At 35.9% G+C, this 26,815-nt stretch overlaps 1 protein-coding gene across 1 annotated transcript in view; it reads right to left on the bottom strand.

Moving 5' to 3' along the window:
- The window catches only part of LOC106666601, a 79,128-nt gene that overhangs the window by 40,104 nt on the left and 12,209 nt on the right, over window positions 1–26,815 (bottom strand). Inside the window, exon 2 of the mRNA XM_024228047.1 lies at window positions 21,956–22,019. The gene's annotated coding sequence lies outside the window, so the exon portion shown is untranslated. The remainder of the gene's footprint in view (window positions 1–21,955; window positions 22,020–26,815) is intronic.

Below are 26,815 nucleotides of genomic sequence, written 5' to 3' on the forward strand. Positions count from 1 at the left end.
GACGCATTAAACTAGAGTGTCTTGCCGGGAAATACTTTAGTATCTGTGAAATTTATCTAGTTCGTATCTTGGAGTATCCATACATGTGGAATTGATGAGGATATACGCATTGTAAACAAATTTCCTCAGGAATAAAGCATAGCGATAGGTTCAACTCGCTTAAAAATTGTTTCATTTCCATCCATGGTTGTGTTGTACATCTCTAAGCATTTTCTCCAGCTGAGAAATGCAGCTGGATGGAGAGAGTTTGTCCGGAAAGTGCAGAATAGTTTCATTCAAAACCACAATGCACTTTAATTTTTTATACTTTCATACTTTTTACATTTCTATTTTGAATTAGTACGCCCCCAGGTCGTTACATTAAATATGCCATCAGATTAATGGTGAGCGAGTTTCATTTAATTTTAAATTTTTACTGGTTTGAACCGATTTATTTACTTTTGGCTGTCTAGCCTCATTTATTGTACTCTTTTTTTTTCCCAAAATGGTTACATTTTATTTTTAGACGAATTTACTACCATCCCGTCGATTTTTTTATACTGACCTGCATCCTCCTGTGAGGATGTAGGGCAGCCACGGAACTTGAAGCACTGTTGTGGTGGCATGTAGCCCTGAAGTCTGTTAGTGAATTTGTCTCGGTTTCTCGTTTTAATTAACTGGAATTCGCCAAGCTGAAATAACTCTATTGGTGTTTCATCATTTCGTCATAATATTTGTTATATATGATTTGAGGTCTTCCATGCCTTCTGTTGTTTTTATTACGTATTGCGTTACTGTTTGCGTAGTTTGTATTCATGATACATTTGTGATACTAATTCCATTAGTGATTACAGTATCTTTTGATGGCTTTTGTATGAGTTACGTCCATGTTGACTATTTAAAACGTGATTACACATTAGTTGTCATGGTTTTCGAATTACGTTTACTGTTTAATGCAATCCTGACCGTGCTGATTTTTGCGAGCTGCTTGTTAACAATAAGCTGGTTGCGTCCAGTTTTTAACGTGATTCTACATTTGGGAAACTTATTAATTTTGCTGTTTTATTGCTATTTATTCGCAACCTGTGTTGCAAGTATATTTCTTACGAAGAGAGCCCAATTTTATTTAAGTCTTTGCGTGATTTTTGAATTATTGAATTGATACTTTCCTGTCCTAGGTATTCACTAATCTTGATTAGATTGTGAATACAACTCCGTAAATAATGTGGATATACCTTTTAAATATCTACAACTGGTCACGTGTGTTCCTTACCGCTACCACTTGTATCTGGAGGGTACTTTCCTCTTATTCTGCCCATTTCTGCTTTTTGAATAGATCCAAATATTTTAAGTTGGTTTTGTTTGATATACAGCCCCATTATTATTCTTCGGCTCTGATTCATACTAAGCCGTGGGTCAGGAGACTCAATTGTTTTATTTCGTCAAGAATACTTTTACATATGATTTAATCTTACATTTGAAGTAATTTTACCATCTTGTTTTTATTCTTACCCGGGCTATAAAAGTTTTTATGTCCTATATTGCTAACGTTCATTTCAAATTGGTTTAGTTAATACCTGGCGTTGTTAACCATAATGTTGTTACGTCCATGTTGGTTATTTTACGAGCTTCCACATTTGTGAAGCTTGTTGAATAAAAGTTACTGTTTTATTGTGATCTGTAACCTGGCCGTGCTGATTTCTGTGACCTGTTTGTTACCCATTATGTAATTACTTCCATGTTAAAAATTTAAAACAAGATTCTACATTTGTGAAGGTTTTCGAATGTTTTATTGCGATTTATAACCTAGCCTTGTTTATTTCTGTCCTGTTTGCTAATCATTATGTAGTTATATCTTTGTCGACTATTTTAAAACGAGATTCCACATGATTACAAATTGTTTCATGTCATCCATGGTCGTGTTGTACATCCCGATGCATTTTCTCCGGCTGAGAAATGCAGCTGGATGGAGAGAGTTTGTCCGGAAAGTGGAGAATAGTTTCATTCAAAACCACAATGCACTTCAATTTTTTATACTTTCATACTTTTACATTTCTATTTTGAATTAGTACGCCCCCAGGTCGTTACATTAAATATGCCATCAGATTAATGGTGAGCGAGTTTCATTTAATTTTAAATTTTTACTGGNAAAAAAGTAAAAAAAATAAAAAAGTAAAAAAAACAGAAAAAAATAAATAAAAAGAAAAAAAAAAGGAAAAGAAAAAAAAAAGAAAAAAAGAAAAGAAAAGAAAAAAAAGGAAAGAAAAAGAAAAGAAAAAGAAACTGCAGATAAACCAATATGAAAGCATAGTGAAAATGAAATCAAACAACGAAAACGCAGGAAAATATATCAAAGAGAAAACGGATTGATTAAAACTATACATATAAACACAATAAAAACAAATATGAAAATGAAACAACAAGCAAATAGAAAAATTATAAGCACTCGAAAATTGCGTTCCTTGATTTCTTGTCACTTGGCTTTGCCTGCCCCACTCGTACGTTGTATTTCGGATAATATAGAGCTTCCGTAAGTTTTCATAGTAGAAAAAGTGAATATGTAAAAGCATGTCTATCCACCTACATTTCAGTTGTCAAGACTTGTGTAATTGTATTTTTAAAGAAAAAATTACCCCGGCAGGTGAACGATTTCATCGGGGCTTCGTTAACCCGGCCTTTTGGAGACGAGTTAACAATTTGCATTTATTGAGTCGAACGAGATCCGAGGCGTGTTAGAATCCAATTCGATTCAGCACTGTTTAGCAAATCTCTCTCTTGAATCACGTGTTCATTCAACGGGGACTTTTCCGTCTTGCTCTCCGAGTGTGCCCGGTGACTCAATAAGAACCTAAGCCCTTGGCAAGCCCGTGTAAAAACGAAGGGGTTGGAGGTTGTTTCATTTAATTGGTCCCCTTCGAATTTTAAGTCAACTTCAGCTGGTGAAATGATCTGTAAAAGCCCCTAGGGACTTATAAACGCAAGATTTGCTTGAAACCCCAAAAAACAGATAAGTCCTGCAATGTTATGAGGTTAAAATCATGAACCAATAAATGATAAAGCAGCGCTTGCTTACATATCATAGATATTATTGTTGTTATGCAAAAGCTTTCGCCGATTTCTGCTGATAATGGAGAAAAACACACTCACCATTTTGATTTTCTCCTGGGGGACACAGGACAAAACTCAAAACTGGCCCGTTGCCGAAGAAACAGGACATTCCATCGCGAAGTGCTTTGCAAGAACTGTGCCATTTGCCACACAATCCCATGGCTTTTCAAGCGACTACTGAACGCCTCGAATCCAGAGAGGGCTCGCTCAAGTGGCGGTTGCTAGGCGGTAGAAATGTGGTCGTGAGGAAAGTGGTAAACGTATAAAGAAAATACGAATTAAAAAACCCTGATATTATTTGAACTGATCTATTTTGATGGCTTCTAAGTGGAGAGGCTCTTTAGCTGAGTCCACAATGCTTTTAACGATGTGGGTATAATGGGAAAGGAGGAGCAGAAGCAACTTCAGGTGTTATTGGGAATTTGGATTTCTTAGAAGAAGCCGATGTAGGGCCATGTGAGTTGGATTCTTTTTATCGAAGGGTACACAACCCGTAGTGCAAAAGCAGAAAATCTTTTGTGTACCTAGGAAGCGGAGCTGTGGGAACAGCTCTCTCCTGGTTGTACATACCTGACTTGCGTCAAATATGCCGGGTGGTCGAGACCGACGACTGAATAACACGTATTGTAAAAGTTGTGTTGACCGTTGTTCGCGGCATGCAAATGTTAGTTCGACGTTAAGCCATCGTGGGATTGGAATTACATTGATGTCTACCTGTTCCGTACAGTCTGAAGCACCACCGTTGCAATCCGTTAATCAAGAATCAAGAAATTAAGTCCAGAAGATAATTCCATGTAAATGCTGGACAGTGGTTAAACGTTGCTGAGAAACCACTGGTGATAACACGAAGTTAGCGTCATAAGTGAGTTGTTTCACTTGACGGATGTCGCCATGGGGGCGTCAAGTGTTCAGCTGTTTCAAGCATCTAAGAATATATCTGCCTTTTATCAAATCAAACGAAATAGGTCCCGCAGTGAACGTGTTGTAATGCGTTTGTGTTTTTTAAGACAAAGGATCTTCCTTTGGGCGCAGTTCCCCAAATCCTAGAGGGTTATGAAATAGTAATACAGCCTTTTACATTTCATACTCGTATAGCATGCTTATTTTCCATTGGTGAGAGAGAGATAATGTAAGAGGCTAGTCGTTACCCACAGCTAACTGGATGTTGTGCCATCCCATATAAATATTATGCATAAGCTGAATTTTAAGAAGTAATTACCAAAAAAAATTGTGATTTTTTATTTTAATTGCGTATGGCACAAAGTGAAAACTCCTTATTCAGGCTGTTGAAAAAGGAACAACAAAGGCTTTGACGTCCCATGATATTTTATAAGGCTGTATTAAGGTACCAAGTAGCTCTCACGTGAAATAGCACTAAATATCGATGATTATAGGATATTGTCAACAAAATGGGAAAACTGAAAAGCTCCGAAGAACGCAGAAGAAGGAAAAACATGCAAAACTAATACTCCTTAAAACAGTTTGAAACTATCACTAGATTAAAAATGGAAATATTTATAGCAAGAGGAACCATCAACAACTAGCACTGATGATTTCACATATATTTTCTCACAAATATGTTATCAACCAAAGATCACGAAAAACATTTATTGAGATCGAAATGTCTTTAGAATTTAAATTTCATCAAATGAATTTCTAACCCGTCCTAATAAAAATGTACGCTTCAAAATAAATAGTCAATTTCCTCCATGTCAAGGAAAGACCTCATATTTCAATATATAACAGAGGTTATGGTGGGGATCTGGCATATATCATCAAAATCAGAGAGTCGGGAAAGTCAAGCGGGTCTAACTTCTACAACACGTTCTGTATCTTGGAGATATCGCCCTCGTACAAATACTTAATCCTCTCAAGGTTTATCTGTTAATACGTTTTTTTAAATGCTTTGAACTTTTACGTAACATTACAAAATTCAGTTCAGTTTAAGTAAACCAAAATTAATCACCCTTAAGAGCGAGCGTTCATCCGAAGAAACTCCATTCATTTACTGAGATGGCAGTGGTATTTTCGGTGTAAGCCTAGAACGAAAGAAAGTAAATTCTATTAACCGCCCCTTAACGCTTAAATGTAGTTATGGAAAAAAACGGTCCATTACTGAATCTAACCCTCCGAATTAGTTTTTCTTGCATTTTCTCGATGGAATATATCGCATTCAGGCGACTTTCCCTCCGGATAAGCATATGTTTAGGCCTAAAATATAGTTCAACATACAGTTCACGTTGTTTAGAAAATTGAGCAATTTATGTAATAATGGGCCAGGAAAAAAAGGAAAGTTAAAGTGGAGCAATGGACAGTACGGCGCGTTTGGTATGTTAAACCTGCACAACCTATCCGTCAGGTGTGTTTTTAATCTATTCAAGCCCCTTGCTAAGAATTAATTTGTATCTTGGGATTTTCATGAAAAAACTGTATCATGGATTTGTTTTTGGATTGTTAATAAGTGTTCAAATTATAAAAATTACACCGACTCTCGAACTTCCTCGATAATGCTTTTTTTTTTTTTTTTTTTTTACCAAAAGTAATTTTTTATCTGTTCATGATTCAGCCGTAAAACATGTTCAAAAATCATTCTCAATTAGCCGCATGATTTGGTTTAAAATTGCTATTCCCATCCGACTCGGTTGCTTTTTTTCCCGGCCACTTATTCAACTCGATTATACTTTCCGGATCATTTACCCGACTTTAGATATCAGGGGGTGGAAAATGTCACCGTGGAAATTCGTTTGTTTCTCTTAATCTTCGCTTCCATTTCCTGTCTCTTCGCCCTGACTTTTAATATCCGTAATTATTATTTTTTCTTAAAGGAATATGCAATTTCAATAAAATTCATCAAGTAGATTGTTTATAACTTTTCTCCGTAATCCTGAAACAAACGTTTCGATTTACGATTTAGTTTAATTAAATAAGGGCATTTTCATTAGCATAAATTTCGTAGCAAACGACGCCCCTAACGACTAAAAAAGCCTCATGCTACTACTTTGGTTTATATCTTATAGTGGTGTTTAAGAATAGTAGAAAGGTCGAATTCTCGTTTGTTTTGTTTGGTACTTTTCTTTTCCGAGTTTCACCAAATGATTTGTACGATACGCTAATCACTGACGATAGTTGAAAATCTATAAGCACACTCCATCACAGAAGGGCGGTGGTGCAAAAAAAACAATCCATGATAGTAATATAAAACCGACAAATTGAAAAATGTAAACATTAAATCTGCTGTTCTTTATTTTTACTTTCATTATACCAATGAAGCGTCTATAGCGTATCAAACTATGGGTTGTTTGATGAACCTTATGTTTTCTGCTCAGGTTCGAGGTTGGACGGAACGTCTGGCTATTTCCATTTCGGTGTATCCTCAACTTGATCAATCAATCATGAAACAACTACTGCCAAGTGGAAATACCTCTGCTCTATTGGCATCACAGTCTCTCAATCAGTCTTCTTTGTTCACACGTGGAGAATACGCTGAAACGAAATGCCAATCGAAAACTGAGCAATGCAGCCTTTTTAAAATATGGTTTTAAGGGTGGAAATAATATTGGATATTCGATCATTTTCTTCACCCAAGATTATAGTCGAATTACTTTAAAGACTTTCCCTTCAACAATATTGTGTTAAACTACTTCCTTACAGATTGGTCCTCTGATTTGTTGTCTTGCAGTTTCCCTTTCCTTGTAGTATCAGCTTGATAATCCCACATCATCAAAGGTTGACACTGTATAAACAAAATTTATTCAGGTTAATTTGTGATGCCATCTATAAAAGTGGTATTTTATCCTTCTGCATCTTGACTCATCGGTTATTTCGGTAGTTGTGTTATCACAAATAATGTTGAAATGTTTAAGTGATTGATGAGTTCTAGTTCATTTAGGTAGTAGTGGTTACATCCGGCTTTATTTCTTAGGCCAGTCTGATCTATTTCGATCCCTAAATGTCCACAGTAAAAGACACTTTGTTGCCTGGAATAAATTAAGTGTTCAACATAGAGTCCAAATTGGTTTTGTAGTGTTAAAAGGCACAGGCTATTTTTTGTACAATAAGTTGGTTGGGTGGTTTGGGTTCACAGCTTGGCCGAGTTCGTTCATCTAACCCCTCATCGGTAGGGGTTAGATGAACCTAATTACTAATTGATATTTATATTTGTAAAGCAATAATCTAACACTAATTCATAAGCCACTTGTGGTCGAATGGTTCAACATATTTCTTATCATATCCAATGTAATTTCGGTACTTTTTAAGAAGTCCTATTCAATAGACGTTTGTAGATTCCCTTTTTGTAAATGATGGTTCTATTCACAGAATTTATTTTTTACAACCATCCGGATTTGGAGCCATATTCAAGGATGGCCATGGGATGATAGTTGCATGATGAACCTTTAATTTCATCGTCTCTGCTGGTCCGCCTATCCTCGCAGGTTTTGTCGGCCATATTTTCCTCTTCGGCGTCTCGCCAACTATGAAGAAACCTGGATGTACCGACAGTTATCTCTCAGGGTAATAGGTAGTGACATCTGCAGGGACATTACATTTATTCTTATTCGTCGTATCTATTCGTCGTTACTTATATCTCATCTTTTTTCTTCTTGAATCAGTCCGAATTATCGCATTCCCTAAATGCAAGTATGCACACAGCAAACTATGCTGACTTAGAATTAACAAACCTACATTAATATTTGTGTTTAGAGGGAGTCTGTTTTTGTCCAGTTCATGGGTTCACAGTTTTGTCAAGTATCCAGCTTTGCGTGATTGGTAAGTTATGTGCATACACTTTGGTTGTTTCTGATCAACCTGGACGGCATATTTACGGGTTTTTGTTCGTCATCACTACATACACATCAAGTTTTCGGAGTCAATTAGAAGGATTTTTATTAGATAGAATTTCTTTATGCGAATATCGCTTTCGCCTAGACTTCCCGTCCGTAGTTGTGAATTAAGGGTTCAGCTGTAGATGTCTTTCTTCTTAGGCCGATGAAATTTAGCCGCGGATTACGAGGAGGCAGAAGCTAGCGTCTCATCAAATAATTAGTTCAACAATTTTTTTTAAATTGCTTTGTTTCTGTGTCCTTTATATTATCTTTTTTCGGTAGTTATTTGGTAAATTATCATTTCCCCCTTTATGTGGTTTTACTTGATGGCTTTATGTTTTCCATTCTTAGTAATAGCAAAAGAATAGGAACATAATGTTTTTTTTCTGATTTCGGTGGTTATTTCATAAATTATCTTTTCACCCTTTCAGTGATTTTACAAGTTGTTGATGGCTTTATGTTTTCCATTCTTAGTAATAGCAAAAGAAAAACAATAGTTTTTGTCTGATTTCGGTGGTATTTCATAAATTATCATTTCCCCCTTTAACATGGTTTTACTTGATGGCTTTATGTTTTCCATTCTTAGTAATAGCAAAAGAAAAACAATAGTTTTTGTCTGATTTCGGTGGTATTTCATAAATTATCATTTCCCCCTTTATGTGGTTTTACTTGATGGCTTTATGTTTTCCATTCTTAGTAATAGCAAAAGAAAAACAATAGTTTTTTTCTAATTTCGGTAGTTGTTTCATAAATTATCATTTCACTCTTTGTATAGTTCAAGCCTATCGATGTTTTTCTGAGTTTATCTCTGATTTTGGTACATATTTCATATCATGTTGATTTGATGTCATGTGACTGATGATTCATGCAAGGCAATGATGCTTTTTTTAACAACCCATAATCAAGGTGATGGCTGACAAGTGATGAAACCTTCAGTTTTATTTATAGGCCCTGATAATTCTTTTGCTTCTATTCTTGCAGGTCTTATGACAGTTTTCCTTTCTTCGTGCCTCTTTGTAAATGGCAGAAAATGTAAATTCAATCTAATCATGGTAATAGATACTTTATTACAGCTGCTCCTGCGTCCTTCTTAATATTGTATTTGATATGTAACTTTTTGGTAGTTAACGTCATTAAAAATAACCGCATAACAACACATTACTCCGTACGTTTTTTAACTGTCAATGTTGGAAGATGGCCGTAGTCCTTGATGATAGATGGAACGTGATGTCCTTCCTTTCTGTTGAACTTGATCGTCCTATTCTTGCCGGTTTTCTCTGTTTTTGATATATTTTTTACGGCGTTTTGCCAACTATATAATTTACTACATAACAATCACCGATGATAGTGGAAAATCTATAAATACATTCTACTCAGGGTAATTTTTGATTCTATTCATTACAGCTGTGTCTACATCTTTATTCATCGTCTGGTATTACTACTCTGATATCCGTAATTTAAGGTTGGTGTCTCATCAATAAAATCAATTGTGCTTCTTTTTTTTAAATGGTCGGAAATTTCTTAGGTCTTTCTTATGTTACTATGGTTCAAACTCATCCTGCACCTTTTTTCTTCCCTGTTCTATAAGTTTTTGCCAGTTCCCCGGCCTTGTTTATTTCTGCGATCTTGTTGATCATTATGTGGTTAGGTCAGTGTTGACGATTTTAAACCGAGATTCCAATTTTATGAATATGATCCGTGCTCTAATAATGTATTCTTCAAAAATGACGAGAACACGCCATAAAAGTTTCTTCAGACATAGTTTATTACTGTCATTTTCTTCTGTGTATTAAATGCTCATTTACAACAAGGAAGGCTGACATAAATTATGCCACAGCTCATTACGCCGCAAGGAAGTTAAAATTACATCGTGCGGTTGGGTCTCGTACCATCCCGACCAGTAACACTACGAAAGTACTTTCCGCCATGTATACACCCTTAAGATATTAATTGATAAAGGAACTTTTGGAAAACGTTAGCCCTCTGCTTTTTTAAATTATTCATCCCTTTTTCCCCGAGTGTCTCGGGGAGCTTTTTATTTTTTAATAACATTTAGTTTGTTTTAACATGTAAACCACGTGGGAAATCGGACGCTGCCTAACCTGGTAAATATTTTCGAGTCGAGTCAGGTATCGTTAATAATTCATGAGACAAAAATTTCCAACTGTTCAATTCTTCATTCAGATTCCTTGTAAACCCAACTAAAATTGGACGTGCGTACGTATCTTCTTGTTTATTTTGTTACATAATGCTCTCAAATCGCATCACATTTTCCCATGTAAGTCTTATTACATACAATTATTGTACAAGAGTTTCTTCTATATTTAATTTTTACATTTGTCCCAAGGAGGAAATCATTTCCAGTCTTGTAAATGTAAATATTTCTTTTTTAGTTCCAAAACCCGTTCGAATTTTCATGTTAAACATATTTAACTAATTCTTTATAAACAAAGTAATTTTTATTTTTCCTTTCATTTATTTATAAATAAAAATTTTTATGATCCTCTTTGGGTTTTATTAAATGCTTTTTTTCCTTGTCACTGTAAATATTTAGCGATACAGACAACTTCAGCATGGTATTAATTTAGTTGGCAGTACAATATTCATTAGAAGAGAGGTTGAGCAAGATTTTTGTAAAATAGTCCTATAATTCCTTTAATAAAAATTATATATAGAAGTAAAAAAAAGTAGAGTCAATAGTGAATAATTAATGTTCTTCGGTTTATGTAAACATGGAATTTACACTTTAAATAAAAAGCCTTTCACCCCCGTAACATTGACGGTGACGTGTATTTCGTCATTACGTGCATTTATTCAGGCTAATCGTGACATTTGTAATTAAACCGACTTTGAAGAGCTTTCCACTTAGCAGACTTGTTTAAATGGCAAATAAATCATGACAAAGGGCATACAATTATGTTTCTGTACACCTGCACCAATTTCATTTGTTATTTAATATCAGCTTGTACATGATTGTGTTAACGTGAGTCACTCTCGATGTCACAGAAGGTTGTTTCAATTGTCAGGGGGTTATTTGGGAAGGTCTCGGACGTGAGTTTTGCACAGCAGTATTATCGCTTGTTTCTCGTAGGTGCTTTTAAAACACTCCTTCAAGGACTAATATTTTATTGGTTAGCTGTTGTGAATAGTTTGTTGGTTACCTTGTAAAGGAGCCTGGGTGGGAGGATTTAGGATTGTAAGGATGAGATATGTTGGAAGGTTGGCACGCGTTACAGTCAGTTTTGTTCGCTTGTCCTCAGTCCCCTTAGCTGACTTTTAAGTCGTCTGTTGATTGTCATTTGAGTTGTGTGCCGTTTTCATGTATGTGTTTCGTCATTTTCCCAACGTGGCTTCATTGTCTGGTAGAAGAGGGATATTATTGTTTTTTATACGTCCGGTGTCTGATAGCGGTGGAACTGCTGAAAAGTGGATGCAGTCTGAACCTAACTGGTGGTGAGTTATTCTCGGTTGCGAAATAATATGGGGAGAACGTTCTCATTCATTTTACACTTTATATGCCATTTATAATTGGATGGTAGGATGTAGCTATCACATCTTGATGTGAGAAATTTCTAATGAGGTGCGAAAGTAGGTTTCTGGATATCTAAGCAGAGCTTTTTGTTAGCCAGGTGATTCGGAGCATTCTTCAGAGTAAGTCCGCGTATGACTTGATAGACTTCAGTGAATATGAGAGGAAGCACTGACGGCTTGAAAGTCCATTTCAGTTAAGTAGTCTTAGGATATCAGGTAGTAGGTTGAGAGAGCTTCCAGCCCAGAAGTACGATATTCGAAAGCTTGCTGTACATCTGGGAATACGCCGGATTAGCGAAACAGACTGTCGCAGCATAGGATTTAAAGAAAAATAGAAAAAGATGCTGAACAGTAGAAAAAATGTTGTCCGCTAATGTTTTTCATGGACGATTTTCGTCTCTGAGGTATATATTTAAGGTTTAAAAGGCACCTTCACCTCTTCCTACATATAGAGTCTTAGGTTCTCCCTGTCTCCTCAGGACATAACGACATCGGTCATCTGTTGATAATCCCAACGCTATATATGCTGTTCTCTTTTTTGACTTGGATGATCTCGTTGTCTGAAGTTATTAATAATTGAACTTAACCAAATATGCACAAGTCTATGTATTTGAGTAGGTTAAATGTTAGGCATGTCCGCTTCTAATGAATGATTTTTATTGCTCTTTGCTGATAAGCTTACAGAAATGTATTTCGTTGGAAAGCGTCCTTATCGAGGAATACACCCTTTGAGGACATTTATTTATTGTCCCATCCATTACTCTTCTTTCGTTTTAACAATAAACAATGGCCAGATTCATTTGCGGTAGCCCTAGTATTTATTAAGAACAATCTCGTTGTTGTTTTCCTTGGTTAAATCATTAAACAAGCAGGTTAAACGGTCGTAAGTTTTCATGAGGGAAAATCTCGTTTGCAATTCGGCTCACGTAAGGTTAACCAAAATCCGTATAACACTATTTTGCTTTTAAGCCAGGCTGGCTCTCTTCCACGGTCGACTTGCTCATATCAGTTCGGTCTCATCACTGTTTCGGGCATTTTTTCAAACTTCGTGGAAATTGGTCGAGTTTTCCTGTTTTTCTTGACAAGTTTTGATGATTCTGAAGGATAAAAGTCATGCTTGATTGATCTCTGAAATGCTATATAGTGTACCATTCTTCGTACTTCTTGCAGTGTACAGTTCACTTGAACCTCGTTAAATATTGGTTAGCGTAATTTCTTGTACCACAGGATAATTTAAAAGGCCGTTAAATTATGAATTAACGTTTACATTCATAAAACGATTATCCGAGAGTTTTGCGGTCGAACGCAGACCGATTGTTAAGAGAAAATTGCAACTGGTGCGATCTTGTTTCTGTTCAAATGCTGCTCGATGAACTGGGCGCGATTGCGTAGGCTGGAAGGGTTTAATCCTTGCAATGTAAATATTTCACCGGAGAAACAACCATTGCCAGCCAATTTGTTTTCCGAGGGGAGAGATAACCCCTCGGCCTTGTTTTCCTCTTGCGGTTCCCTTATATGCCCGGGGATTCTATCAAATTAATAATTTCCATACGCGTGTTTTAGTGGAAGGTCAAAAGACAAACAGAAGCAGTGGAATTGTTGATTACGGAGTGTGATTTTATTACGTCTGTCATTACCATAAACGTTCCCCTAGTATTTTCAATCTTCGCCTCGATTCTATGTAATAAATGTGTCTGTTGTAAAAAGTAACGTGTAAAAGACATCTTAGAAGGTTCTTGAACAATTGCAGCTGTCCCTTCGGAATATTTAATTAACCTTTCGTTTTCTATTTGCATTAGGGATTGTTTCAATGAAACAGCAATGAATTTTTTTCCTTTAAAAGTAATTGAACCCCACCTCTCAAGGAAATTTTTTTGTCTGCCTCATTAATTCGTTTGTGATTTCTTTACGAACTACTTCCACCGTTTCAATGAATTTTTAATAAAAGTAATTAAAAAAAGTAGACAAAATGTGTGTTTGCTCCTCCTACAGAGAAGGGTGTAACCGTCAGTTGTGGGGTTGGACGGGGGGCAGTAGAAAGTGCCAAATAATTTATTAGCCTCGGGTTTTAGAAAGTCCGCATAAATCTGTGTTAGAATAACTTATGTACCCAGACTTCATTTAGCTTGTCTTATTAATCGTACGTTAGGTTAAGTCGGTTAACCTCAGACCTGTAAAATAAATTTCCGATGGGTCTTTTTTTTTTTTTTTTTTTTTAACACTTTCGTTGTTTAATTTTGAACTAACCATCCCTAAACAGGTTCGGGGACGGCTGGAACAATAGTAGAAAATAAATGAATAGGTGATCAATGATTCATTCGACCGTTAAAAGCGTTACACGGCGGTCATTATTCACAGAGCCAAAATTAAATCCCATTTTCATCAAAACGGCGAGGTTAATTGAGTTTTTACCCTGTACTGACCATAATAATAAATGTTGATTTTACGAAACTAAAACACATTTTTAATGAAACACGAACTTAACACTTTATAATATTCATGTGTCAAGACTACGAAAAAAAGTCGTTTTGTAATTGGCTTAGTTGTTTATCATCTTTGGGTTTAAATTTCTATTCTGGTTGCGGGCCAGGATTTCTGAATTAACCGATCGTACGAGCCTGCATTCGTAGTTATTTGCCAAAATGATAACTACACATAACCTCTTAAGAGGATAACTTGTAGCACCGTGTATCAGGAAATTTGACCGAAATCATGTCCGCACGCTATGTGCAAGAAGGCTAAGTTAGTGTTTGAGTCTGCAAAAACTAGCTCCAAGTCTCGTATTACATATTGAATGTACGGAAGAATCATTAGTTTGCAATTTACGTTGAAAATCCTAGAGATTTTGGTAAGAATTAGATGCCCATGATATGCCCAGTGGAGGAAGGCATTTCTTCAGAAATTTGCTCAAAACTGGTAGCAGATCTTGAATACATGGAAGTATACTTAATTTGGCATGTCTAAAAAAATTATGATCAGTGATTGAAGAAAATCCTCAAAAGTTGGGCCGAAATTAGATTCGATGTCAGGCCCAAGCTCAGTATTTGCGACGGTACAAATTTATACCTCAGAGCCCTGGCATTCATCGGTTAATCTTTAGATCTCTGACTGCAATTGAGCCGGTCTGAGGTGTGTACAAGAGGTCAAAACTAATAGTTTTACCTGTTCGTTCTGCATAGGCAACCTTCCTCCCACACGCTATCAGACATTTAACTTTTACTCCATTCACCCTCCTCATAGGTTCTGTTCAAAATCACATAGGTGATCAGCAATCTGTGATGTAAACTCAACCCACTGAGATTAACGCCTCCAAATATTAGTAGTATGCTTTTAGAAAAAAAGACTTTTGGTACTATCTAGTTGATCCTCAAACGATCCTAATCTGTTGAGTGTGTACGTAATAATTGTTCAATAATTTTGACGATAATGTACTAGGTTAATTAAACAAAAACCCGCCCGGAATGATGAAATGAATTATAAGCAAATGAAGATAATAAAGTGATTAGAATTGTCTTATTTAATCGGAAATGAAATAAATATATGACACCACGATGATTTGAACGCATGCATTTTGTTCCTGTAAGGAGTCATTTTAACCGGCCCGAGTTAATCGAATAAGAAACGTCCTCCCGTGGATGAAAATAGAAATAAGGTCAAAGGCCGAGGAAGGGAAACTAATTGAACGAATTGTGTCTCCTGAATTCTAAATTCTTATTAACTTATCGCAGAGCTGTTTTTTCCCCTAGAACGTGTTTTAATCAAGGTGCTTGCATTTGGAATAAAAACCAAATTACTTGAAGATTTCCTCCTTTGGCAATCTGGTGCTCTTGCAGGCTGAAGAGTCCCCTTTTAAAAGTTGGAACTCCGCCCCTATATTTATTTCTTTTTTTTATGCGGGTAACTAATAATTAAAATATTAAACAAGAATCCATCTTTAATGAGATCATCAATTGTAAAATGGTTTTGATTATTTACAGATTAAACCAGTTTGTGTGGCTCGTTAAAACAGCGTTTTGTCTTATGGCCACCTTTCATTGTAGAATGTCTTCGGGTTGTAAATATAACAGCCAATTCCTTCTCCATAGCTGACGGTTTAAACTAAGGAAGCTTAAAATGTACAAACGGCATTTCATATAGATCGAAGAGTTTGTCTATAATTTGTACTATTGTTCGTTCTAGCTAAAAGTTTTTACGTTATTTGTTCCATTTTCGTTAGCAACAACAAATTTTTCGTAACAAATTGAATAGTGCTTTTCAGCATTAAGGAAAATAGTGTTCCCTATTTGAACTAAGATGTCTCTCCTGCCATAAATCCTGTTGGCTGGAGGGTTTTTTAAATATATGATTTTAAATATTAACTTTTGAAAGTATCGAAATATGTTTTACAAAAACTACGACAGGTAGATAAAAATATCGCTAGACTTGGTCTACTGACAGATCACATACTGGTTGGACGACGAACTTGTTACCTGACATTATTTCGTTGTTAAACCTTTGTAATAAAAAAAAAATCAAAATTAACTAATAAACATTCAGATTTTATGCTCTTTAGATATTTTAATGAGAAATATGTACAAATCATACGGGCTATGTCACCGAAGATTATCAAATCGTGAAAATCTAGTGCCAACAAATAACATGTGACATCGGTTATAGGGAGTTTGCGACCAAAATTATATCCCAATGATGTGGCAAGAAGACCAAGGCAGTGTCGGTGGGTCTTCAGAAAAGCTCAAAACTCATGTTGAATTTCGTGAAGAATCATTAGTTCGCAATTATTTTTAAAAGATTTGTTAAAAGATTCATTAAATATAAAATAGAAATATATAGAAAAACTCTTTAAATTATAAACTAAACTCTTAAATTAAACTCTTTTAATTTATATTCATAACTATACAAATGCTTATTTTTGTTGCTGACCCGTGACCGGTGCTGTTGAAGTTTCTGTTGTCCAGTTCAAACCTATTTGCCAAAACGACGACCTGTGGTAGTGTGTCGAAAGGCCCACTCCAGCTTCATCGGAATCTAATAGTTTCAGTTTATTCTTGATATACTGATAAAATTAAGAAATTTACAGCTGATACATTTAAGTTAAGATAAGTTTAAGGAATCACAATGGCACCCCCATCACCCTTAACCACCAATTTCCCCGAGGGAGGTTTCCCCAAGTGGCATCCATGTTATCAATTAACGNAAAAAAAAATATATATATATATATACACACATTTTTGTTTAGTTTTATTCATCGATTGTAAAGAGTTAGGACAAAAGTAAAACTAATAGGATAATGTAGGTAATAATATAATTCCTGGAAATTCCCATAAATTGTTATTTTACAATCGATTCGGTTAATTTGAAAATAACACAGACTATAGTACAATAGAAGTGGCACTTTCAATTGTGAGAGGGCAGATTTAATGCGTCCTAGTATTATGCAGGCGTTTTCCTCAGTTGATAATGGTTGTTTTTGTAAATTTTCAAACGAAAAAAGGTCTTCTGTCTAAAGAAATTGTTTAATTATAATCTCAGGAAAGTGTAATTTTATGGGTGGCGGAAAGGGCGTTGGAAGGAAATAATGGCCTTTGGAAGCCGGTTGACAATGACAAGGTTGTAAACGTGCGAGAAGACAACGCGTGAAGATTAACCACAAAGGGGAGACTGGTCGTCCCTATCCTGTTCAGCCGATGGAAGGCATTGTTTAAAAACCCAAGTATAACTTCAAAGAAAAACTAAAAACTCTTATCGACGCCTTTATTTACTTGTGGTTGATCCTACGGTGATCATTAAAATTTAAAAAAATACCCTAAGGCAAGAAGGAAAGGATCATTCTAATTCGTTGATTAAACCCTGTTTTTTAATTCGTCTAAGCGCTAAATTTTAAATTCAGGAGTGCAATGTGTTTTCGTTTTTATTACACGAGAGGCAATAATTTTTTGCCATCTGATCGCCAGAGTTTGTCGTCTGAATTTATTGAATAGGGCCTGCGTTTGAAAATTAAATCATGCAGTAAAAAAATTTATTTAATTTTGATATACGGAGCTGCCTTTATCACGACATTTCACTTGTTGGAGTTTTCCAACGGCTTCCAAGAGCGTATTGTCTCATCTAATTGAATTTAAAATTTAAGATCCAATTCCGAAACCCCTTAGAAAAAGAACTTTAATCAAAGACAGCGCCATTTACACGGAATATTTGGACTTTTAAGTTTAAAAATCCTCAAAGTACAGGCATTACTAAATTCAACCTTTTTCTTTTAATTATAACATTTAATATTGCTTCTAATGCTTCTAAAAGGATTTTTTTTTTTAATTCGAATTTAAACTAACGTAGTTAGAAAATCTTTAAAGATTCCTTATAAATTATCGACGTGCCAGGTCTATTTCTGCAGACCGTTCCCATCCCCCCAAAGCTCAAACCTTTTTATTATTCAATCGAGTTCACACCTTGAATTTAACCTGTTTAATTTTAACTGGAAGTACTATTTTTAATTTTTGTATTTTCATTATGACACATTTACGCTTTTTTAGAACAATATTATTAACAATTACATTGTGATAAAACTATGTCACGAGTGGCTTGTTTTGTCAAGTTTCGGATTATAGTAGGTCCCCACACCTTCCACAGATTGTCGTGATAGCAGGAGGCTTTTGTCCTCCGATAGCAGAAACATACAAAGCACAACACGTCTTAGAAGAGTTTTCCAGTTAAAAAATATCTAATAAATATCTAATGAACATATTGTAAAGTTTATCGACTGAAAAATAATCAGCCCTCAGCAATAATCACGTTCTTATCATTTTTTTTTTAAATTCAATTCTTGAAGTGATATGATATCCCGCGACACTAGTGAGTATATTTTAACAGCGCTTATAGAGTAATGAAAAAAAAAACGGGGAGGAATTAGTGAGAGGGTGTGTGAAGATGGAGTGGGATTGAGGGAGAGAGAGAGTGATGCAGAAAAAAACTGTGGAAGAGGGGATGAGCGAGAGACACTAATATTAAATGTTACTAAAAAGAGGAAAAAAAGTGGCGAGGAGGAGGGAGAAAGACAGAGATACAGAGAAAAATGTGGGTAGAAGGAAGATACAGAGAAAAATGTGGGTAGAATGAGGGCAAGAGAGAATCAGATACAGATAACATGGAAAATATTGGGGGAGAAAAGAGAGGCAGAGTGAGTGAATGAAGAAAGGCTTGCCTCACCCTGCTTACATCCCTGACAGCTCGTTATACATATTCACCGATCACAAAAATACTTCGAAAACTAAGAATTTTTGTCCTTCTCATTTACGATATTGCCAAATTTAAGTACTGGCTGAAACGATGGTAATGTTTTTGAAAGTAAAATTCGACTTGTAACCTTCGTATTTAGTTTAGAGCTGTCCAATCTATACTGTTGTAATTTAAAAGATTTGTTTATTACCCGATAAATCTTCTTAAATATCAAAACCTCACGGATATGATTGTCAATAATTGTTTTTTCTCCACCTCTTTCGATGTAAATAATCAATAAAAATGGATTTATTCAAAACAGACCTCATGAATAACACAACAGCCCGGTTTCTTGAGCCACATCTCTTCAGCGCAACGAGTGGTTGATCGATCGATAGATAAATAAATACCGATGGTAACATCTGTGACGTCTACAGATTCAGCGCATATCTTCTATCCCACTTGAATTTATTATCGATATGCCTTTAGGTTTGGAGTACCGTCGGTGAAATCGTGTTTATTATTGATTAGGATTTCTTTTTACATCGTCACATAGTTACACCTTATGGCGTCCGTATTGAACAAAGTGAACATGCTTTCACGCAACAGCCTCCAACCAAGAATTTCTTTTCACAATTGTGTTAAGGTTTTACATTAGACATTGAATATTATACCTTAATTAATTCATTTTAACTTGTGCACCTATGAACTTTAAGGAAATATTCCTCCATTTTGTTAAGAATTGATGTATATTTGCATAGGATAGTCGATTGAAACCACCTAGTAGGGACTAACTTAAAGATCCTCCGGGCCAATTTGCAGGAAACGATCAATAGTCAGGTCAGACCTCGGTGTATACACAGGCTAATTGCTAACTCCGTTAGAAACACAATTGATACATACACCTTATATACATATTTATACATAAATTTAAAGTCAGAAGTACTCTTATTAAATCCAGCGTTCAAATTCCACAGATGATCCATATTTTCCAACCTCATTCCGTACAAAGTAGTTCTATTTTTTTGTTAAATACAGCAAACTGAATAGAATGACGACTAAAGGAATGAAATCATTCACGCTTGATCATGGCAAGCAAGACTAGTCAAATATTGACACAAAAAACTGTATATTCATGTGGTTTAAAATTCCGTTTGATTTCTCCATCGCCGCATTGTTTGGCATCGCTCTGCAGTAAAGCACACAAAGGTTTAATCACGGTGATCCCTTTTTCCATTCAAAGAGCAAAAAGGCCTAAGCAAAATGTGTAAAAATTGGGCCGACCCCCTCCCCCAAAATCCAATTAATAGGTTATTCTCTTTCTCCCCCCCCCCGGATGTATGACATTGTGAAGGATAATTCTGTTCCGTCAGAAAATAAACCATATTGGTCTTTCGGTTTTAGAAGGAAACCAAAAAGTGTTCCCTGTTGTTAATTTGTTCTGTTTTATTTTGGACTATCAGCGCTCATCTACCTGTCAGGAAGCCCTCAATGCCTCGTTTCCCTAAGATGTACCTCTATAAAAAAGGGCAAACATTCTTTCCCCCAAGGCAGGGTAAGGGGTAAAAGTCTTATCATTTTGGCTAATGTTAATGGGGCTTACTGATGATGAGCAAATGGGGTCGAAAATTTCCAAATTAAACAGATAAATTTATGGCACGGAACAGTTCGATTTTATTCACGAATACTTGACCAATGCACAAAAAGATAGAAAAGATAAATGGTGGAGTGAGTGTGTTCACGTTCAATCTTTAAAAAAAAAAAATAGTTCCTAGTCCAGTAAGAAGCTTACTGTGAATAGGAACTATCTTTTTAAAAATAATGCACAACATTTTTGGGAATTTGTGTCAGATCCTTTCAAAAGGATTCCCTTTAATCTGGTTGATCTTATCATTTTATACTAGCGATTTAAAATCATCAAAGATTTATCTATTGTTACACATTTAAAGCGTAGTTATTGACTGGGCCTATTTTGGAATTAAATATGGACGTCCATCATTTTCGCTTCCTCCCTTGTGTACTGTAAACGGAACTTAGGAATTTGTCCATCCGCAGCATAATCCTCTCGTCGAGAGTTAGTTATCTTCCTCCCCGAATTCGGAAAATAAACCCTTAGAGAGGCTTTAAACTTCCGTTTCGCACATCCATTAATAGCCTGCTTATGAATTAAACTAATCCGAGGGAGGTCCAGTCGTGAGTACGAACCAGAGGGAAAAAGATTTAGTCCGCCCTTTCCTCGCGTATAATTTATTTAAAAGGAAAAATTATCTTGCAATGTTTACCTCACGTTTCAATAATGAATAATGTACTGAATATATATATATATACGTTACAATAAATTAATAAATAATTTATAGAAGAAACTTGTACAAGAAAAAATGTTTTCCATACACTTTAAAGGATATGAAGTAAGTTATATGTGCACTTTGAATAGTTGATCGACACTTCGCATAAGTTCCCGTGCTTAGTTTAGTTAGTGTATATATTATATATACATTACATAAATTGTCAACTAAGGCCTTTAAGCCGGCCTCGAACAACCTTGGCCTGTGTTCAACTAACTCAGAGACACCTATCAAATCTCCCCCCAGGTCGAGTAACCTTGGAAATGGTTTGTTTGCCTATTATGATATTTTCTTTTAACCGCTTTCGTCAATCAACCAACAAACGAATATACGTGGAATTGTTTTATATTCTGGATTAAGTTTCCAATACTAAGCGCTTCAACATGTCGCAGTATATGGAGTGTCACATTGTCAGCCGACTGATAGGGTCGCCTTGCAGCTATTCTGTTACGATCAGGGTGGTTGCTGAAACTTTGAAACTTAAGAAGATTTTTCAGATTGTTTTGTGCAGTTTTATTTTTAAGACATGGCACGGTACTGTTTGTTACACATCATTATCGCACTCTGAATCTCATCTTGATATACCTTATAGTTAGTCGGGACTCGAAGTCTATACTTTCTTACTGGTCTTAATTTAAATAAGCTATGTTAACTTTTCTGTCTCTACACCACAACTAAGATGTAATGGAGGTATCATCTTACTTTAATACTGAGTGATTGATTCCTGGAATGGATAAATAAGTTTTAAAGTTCGGCTACGGCTTAACGGGAGATATGACCTGCGAGAGGGACTGGATTGTAGTGAATTGACACATGAATAATAGAAGAGTTAACACTTCGTAAAAACGGGGTCACAATTCAAACTCGTTGGAATTTTTTTCTAACTCGTGAGAGGCGAAAAAAAGGCTGAAAAATATGTAAATCATTTTATACAGTCGTGAGCACATAAATCAAACTTACACAATATACTGTTCCAGCAGGGGTCGCCATCGGGAGCCGCCACAGGGATCTCACCCCGAGCCACCTGTGAAAAGAGCAAAAAGGGGGTGAAAGAATTTTTTTTTGCCTGAGTCGTGATTCATGCGATTAAACTAAAATGTAAGAATTAGCCACTTTCGTACGAAACTCATGGATAATTTACTAATCTTGGTCGAAAATTGATCACGTGATGCTTCATCCAACCAGTTACCTATTCTTTTTTTTTTGTGTGTTAATGCTGTTGGTTAGTTTGTTAGTCAGGAAATTTGTCAATATTCCCGGTTTTAAAACGCGAAGAATATTTACAATCAGCAATCCCTTTGGTTATTTCTTAGGCATGCACTTTTGTTTAATCCTCTGGACAGAATCTTGGATCGGAGTGGGAAGTCAGCTTGATGAAATGGTGAGGAAGGTTATAAAGAGAAAAAGCATAAATGTGTGCGGAGGAGGGTGAACTAGAGAAATAAAGAGATACAGAAAAATGAAGGGTTGGCGAGTGGGAGGGAGAGAACTACAGAAGAATGAAAGAAAGTGTGGGCGGAGGAGCAGAGAGATGTACAAAGAGAGATACAAAAGATACAGAAGAAAGTGGGGGCGGTGGTGGGAGTTGTAGCACATTTATCAACATTAATTCCCAGTTAAAGACGTGAGGATTATATAAAAGCCTTTGATATTATGTATGTATCTTTAGCCTCCCTTTTAGCTATTAAGTAATTTTCCCAGATTTAACATTTTATTTGGTCTTCCGGACCGGATTTCCTCTAATTTGCCTTCGGTCCCGATCTTCTCTTCAACACCGTGGGGGAAATCAAAACGTTTCGAAATTTTTCAGAGTTGGTTAAGTTCCAGTCCTCAACATTTCGGCATAAATAAATGTTCGATATTGTAGAACCTTTTCGAACCGTTTCCAGTACAAATCAAATATTAATCACAGCAAATCTGTCAAGATAAAGCATCACCTTTTAAAACTTGAAGCGATTACATAATTGTCTTAACCCTGCCATTTTCATTTGGCCCTCTGGGCCCTGGTTTACAGTAGGAAAACTTAAGTATTTAAAAAAAATCGCGAAACCTTTTGTACATTATGCCAACCTTACAAATCAAGTACAGTAAAAAAATATTAGCAAGTGAAAGATGACGAGAATGGACGGAGAATGACAGGAGGTACAATTCTTTACTTCGTTTAGAATTTTACTTCGTTTATACCTTATAAAATAAATTCCACGGTAATCACGCCACAAGGAAAAATCTAGATGTTGATACGTATAAAACATAAATTAGCATAAAGTAAAGCTTCTGTGGTTTTCCTTGAACAACCCAAGCGTTTGACGAGTGAAACCAAATATTGCCACAGGGAAATCCTTTGTTGGCCGACTTTAGCGGATAAAACGTCTGTAGCGACTCTTGTTGATTTATGTGATGAATCCACGTACGTATATCCTTCTGACGCCCATCCGACTCATCCCTCCTGCGATACCGCCCCCAAACGGTTCGACAACCTTAAACAATCGACTTTACTGGGCGATAGTTTTCTATAAAAACTGTGCACATTTTCGACTTGTAGGCCGAAATCTGACCATTTCTGCATTACTGTGAGCGATGTAATCTCTATTGTAAAGATATAGTAACATTGATGTCTGCGGAGTGAGGGACGTAATAGCTGTGATTGTAACAGCTAGGATTATATCGATGATTTTTCTCCTTATTTCTATTTCAGATAGAGTGACATAATAATACTTCAGGTATTGATTATTAACCCTTGTTAGCCCTCGGGCTATTGGATCGATGACTTTTTCTGCAGTAGCACATAAGAAGAAATTGGATAGAGTGTGGTAACGGTCGTCAGGTTTAGTTCAGGTTCCGTAATGTCCGTTTCATGGTTGTTTAACCAAAACCTTCCAGGTAGTTCGGACACAAGATGATCTGAAGTTCGGGTTGTATTGAGCCCGGCAGGTTTCGCTGTTTGCCCTCACATGGAAAAGAAGAAATGGAAGAAATCGAGCTCGATTTTTGGTACGCTGTTTATGCTCCGTTATGACAGGATTGATTGATACCAATATCCATCTTAATAATAAATGAAGAAATAAAATAAGTGGTTTTATAAAGATGGAAAAGTCAAGAAAAATATTCGGAGTAGTTCGGAAATAAGATGATCGGGAATTAGGGCTTATTGAGTCCGGCAGGTTCGCTGGTTATGCCCCGTCTTGGCAGGTTAGGTTGACCATATCCATCTTAATAAATCAACAAAAAAATTGAAGAAGTTTGAAAGGGAAAGGATTGTTTGCTTTAAACATAATTAAAATCTTCATAAAAATGCTTATTTTTATGTGAAATTGAACTGTCTCGATTAGATACATCTTTTACATGTTGAGTTGTTAAAGGGTGGCGACTGCTTTCGTTTTTTAAATGTAACCCTTTTTGTAAAAATGATATTAGTCTCATGGAATTCCGAGGTATCGAAATGCTTCAAATGATAAAAAATGACTAGTGTCCCTTAATGAACTAATTAGTTGCACGCCTTGATTCCTTATGGGATGCGAGCAGGCTATATTCAGTAATGTAAATTGTGCTTTGTTCCTGTTCCGTGTTTTCACTGAATTCAGTCATTGTGTACAGTGTTCTGATTGTTTCATGATGAACGTCTTGTGGTCAATGTTACTTGGGTGAATTGATTCACAAACAGTATGGTTGCATGTGGGAATGAATATTCAATACTCTTGTCGAACTCTTCAGGGTGTCAGTCGATCTCGAATGTACATAGAGATGAGTCTCATGGATACAGTCCGCAAAAGAGAAATTGCTTGCTTTACGCGATTTTTAAAGGTAGAGCATACATATTTTGAAAACACACACCACACACACACACACACACACACACACACACACACACACACACACACACGCACACACACGCACACACACACACACACGCACACACGCACACGCACACGCACACGCACGCACACGCACGCACAAATCAAATCAAATCAAAATAAAAACGAAAGTTACAGCGTAGGCCTCAGCGGTCATTGGTTCGAGTTCTTCTGTCGCCCATAGAATTTCTTACAAATTGTTAATATGGTTTCTTTACCAATTTGTTGGTGATCATCGATTTGAACTGTAAGATTGAATTTGATGATAAATTGTAACACAGGTCAGATTTTGTCGAAATGTGACAGATCTGGTTTCGGTAAGACTCGCCGGAATAAAAAGCTCATAGCAGAATTTTATATTGTCACGGACTTAAAGCGTACGGTGGGTGCATCTATTGTGGAACTTGTTCAACTCCATGGGAGTGAAATGTGAATCACAATAGGAGCCAGCCTTTGGGATGTTTCGAAATAAAACTAGGACTTCATTGAATCGACTCTCAAATCAGTGATTCAAGTTTGAATTCTAGAAACGTTAAAAAAAGGCCAAAAAAATGCTGTTAAAATTCTTAAAGGCGTACGTAAATTAGTCGCACACTAGCCAAGGTAAAATTAATAAACAAGAAATATCTTACCTATTAGGTGATTTTAAGCCACGAATAATTATAAAGGGTGAAAACAAAATAAATGGACTTCCAGAAAAAATTCATTCTATGTTGCGAATTGAATTTTTATGAATGGGGGTATTTAAGAGGCTACCCCCTCATTCTTTCAAATCTTGTGAAACTTTCATCCTCTAATCGTAGTGGTTTTTTCGTTCGACACATTAATATACCATGCGATAAGAAGTTTGTACCTGCAAAGTTAAAACATTTTTCCGGATTTAAATGTTTCATTTCGTTCAAGGGAAAAGTACGTTTTCACAGTATTATTTGAGAAACAAATAAATCTCGTGCTTACTCCTTTTCATCCTCTATGGCTAAAAAAAAAACATTCTTCATTCCCCCTAAATAAAGTAAAATTAGCCAGTTTTTTATATTATATCTCTTGATATTAGTAGGCCAAAATTAAAACCAAAACTACCAATTCAGTATTAACTTTAAATTAAAATATGCCCAATTAGTGAAAATCTATATTCAAACAGCTCTGACGAAATCTCATTCGTAAATTACAAAAAATAAAGAAGAAAAAAAGAGCAAATCCCCTTTTTCCATTAAATAATTTTTCATTGTGTTGAAAAGGGAATTCTATTAAATGATCTACCTTCCTAAAAAAAAAAAAACACCTCATTTCTTAAGAAATTAAATATACACAATCGAGATGTTGAACAGAAATTAAACGTTGCAACGACTGCGCCTCAAATGAGTCAGATGAAAAGCTTATTGACTTAATACCTGTTTCTTAAATTTAATAATCTTTTCATAAAACCCAATATGCTGTGTGTAATAATGACACAAGAAGAATCCACTTTTTATGGATACTAGGGTGGATTTGATTTTTTTACTATTATTTGTTTTAAATATTATTTTCTCTGTCTTACATATTTTTATTAACCAACGGAAGTCAGTAAAGTGTGGAAGTCAGTAAAAACAGAATATGCTACATTCTATTAGGCATTTTTATGTTACAACCCCCTCATTTTCCTCTCATGTCGCAATGGCCGATGAATTGGCATTAAAGTTCGGCCGGGTATTTACAAGAACTCATAATTTGCAAAGGGGCGAAGAAGAAGAGGAGTTGTCGGGCAAAGTTGGCAGTTGAAAGGTTAAATCCGAATACTTCAAAAGGAATCTACATTGGGCTTCTTGAACTAACTTGAAAACGGAGGTTAATTATGCATATTGAGTGCCTTTACTCGCCTCCGTCTCGAATTCGCTATTTCAGGTCGAAAATAAGTTTAGACACCCCTTCAGTCCAAGCGACTCCACTGATTTATTACGATCCTTTATCTCGCGCTTATTAAAAGGCCAGA

The sequence above is a fragment of the Cimex lectularius genome, unplaced genomic scaffold (assembly GCF_000648675.2).
Source record: "Cimex lectularius strain Harlan isolate CLEC.00 unplaced genomic scaffold, Clec_2.1 scaffold173, whole genome shotgun sequence".
Taxonomy (NCBI): domain Eukaryota; kingdom Metazoa; phylum Arthropoda; class Insecta; order Hemiptera; family Cimicidae; genus Cimex; species Cimex lectularius.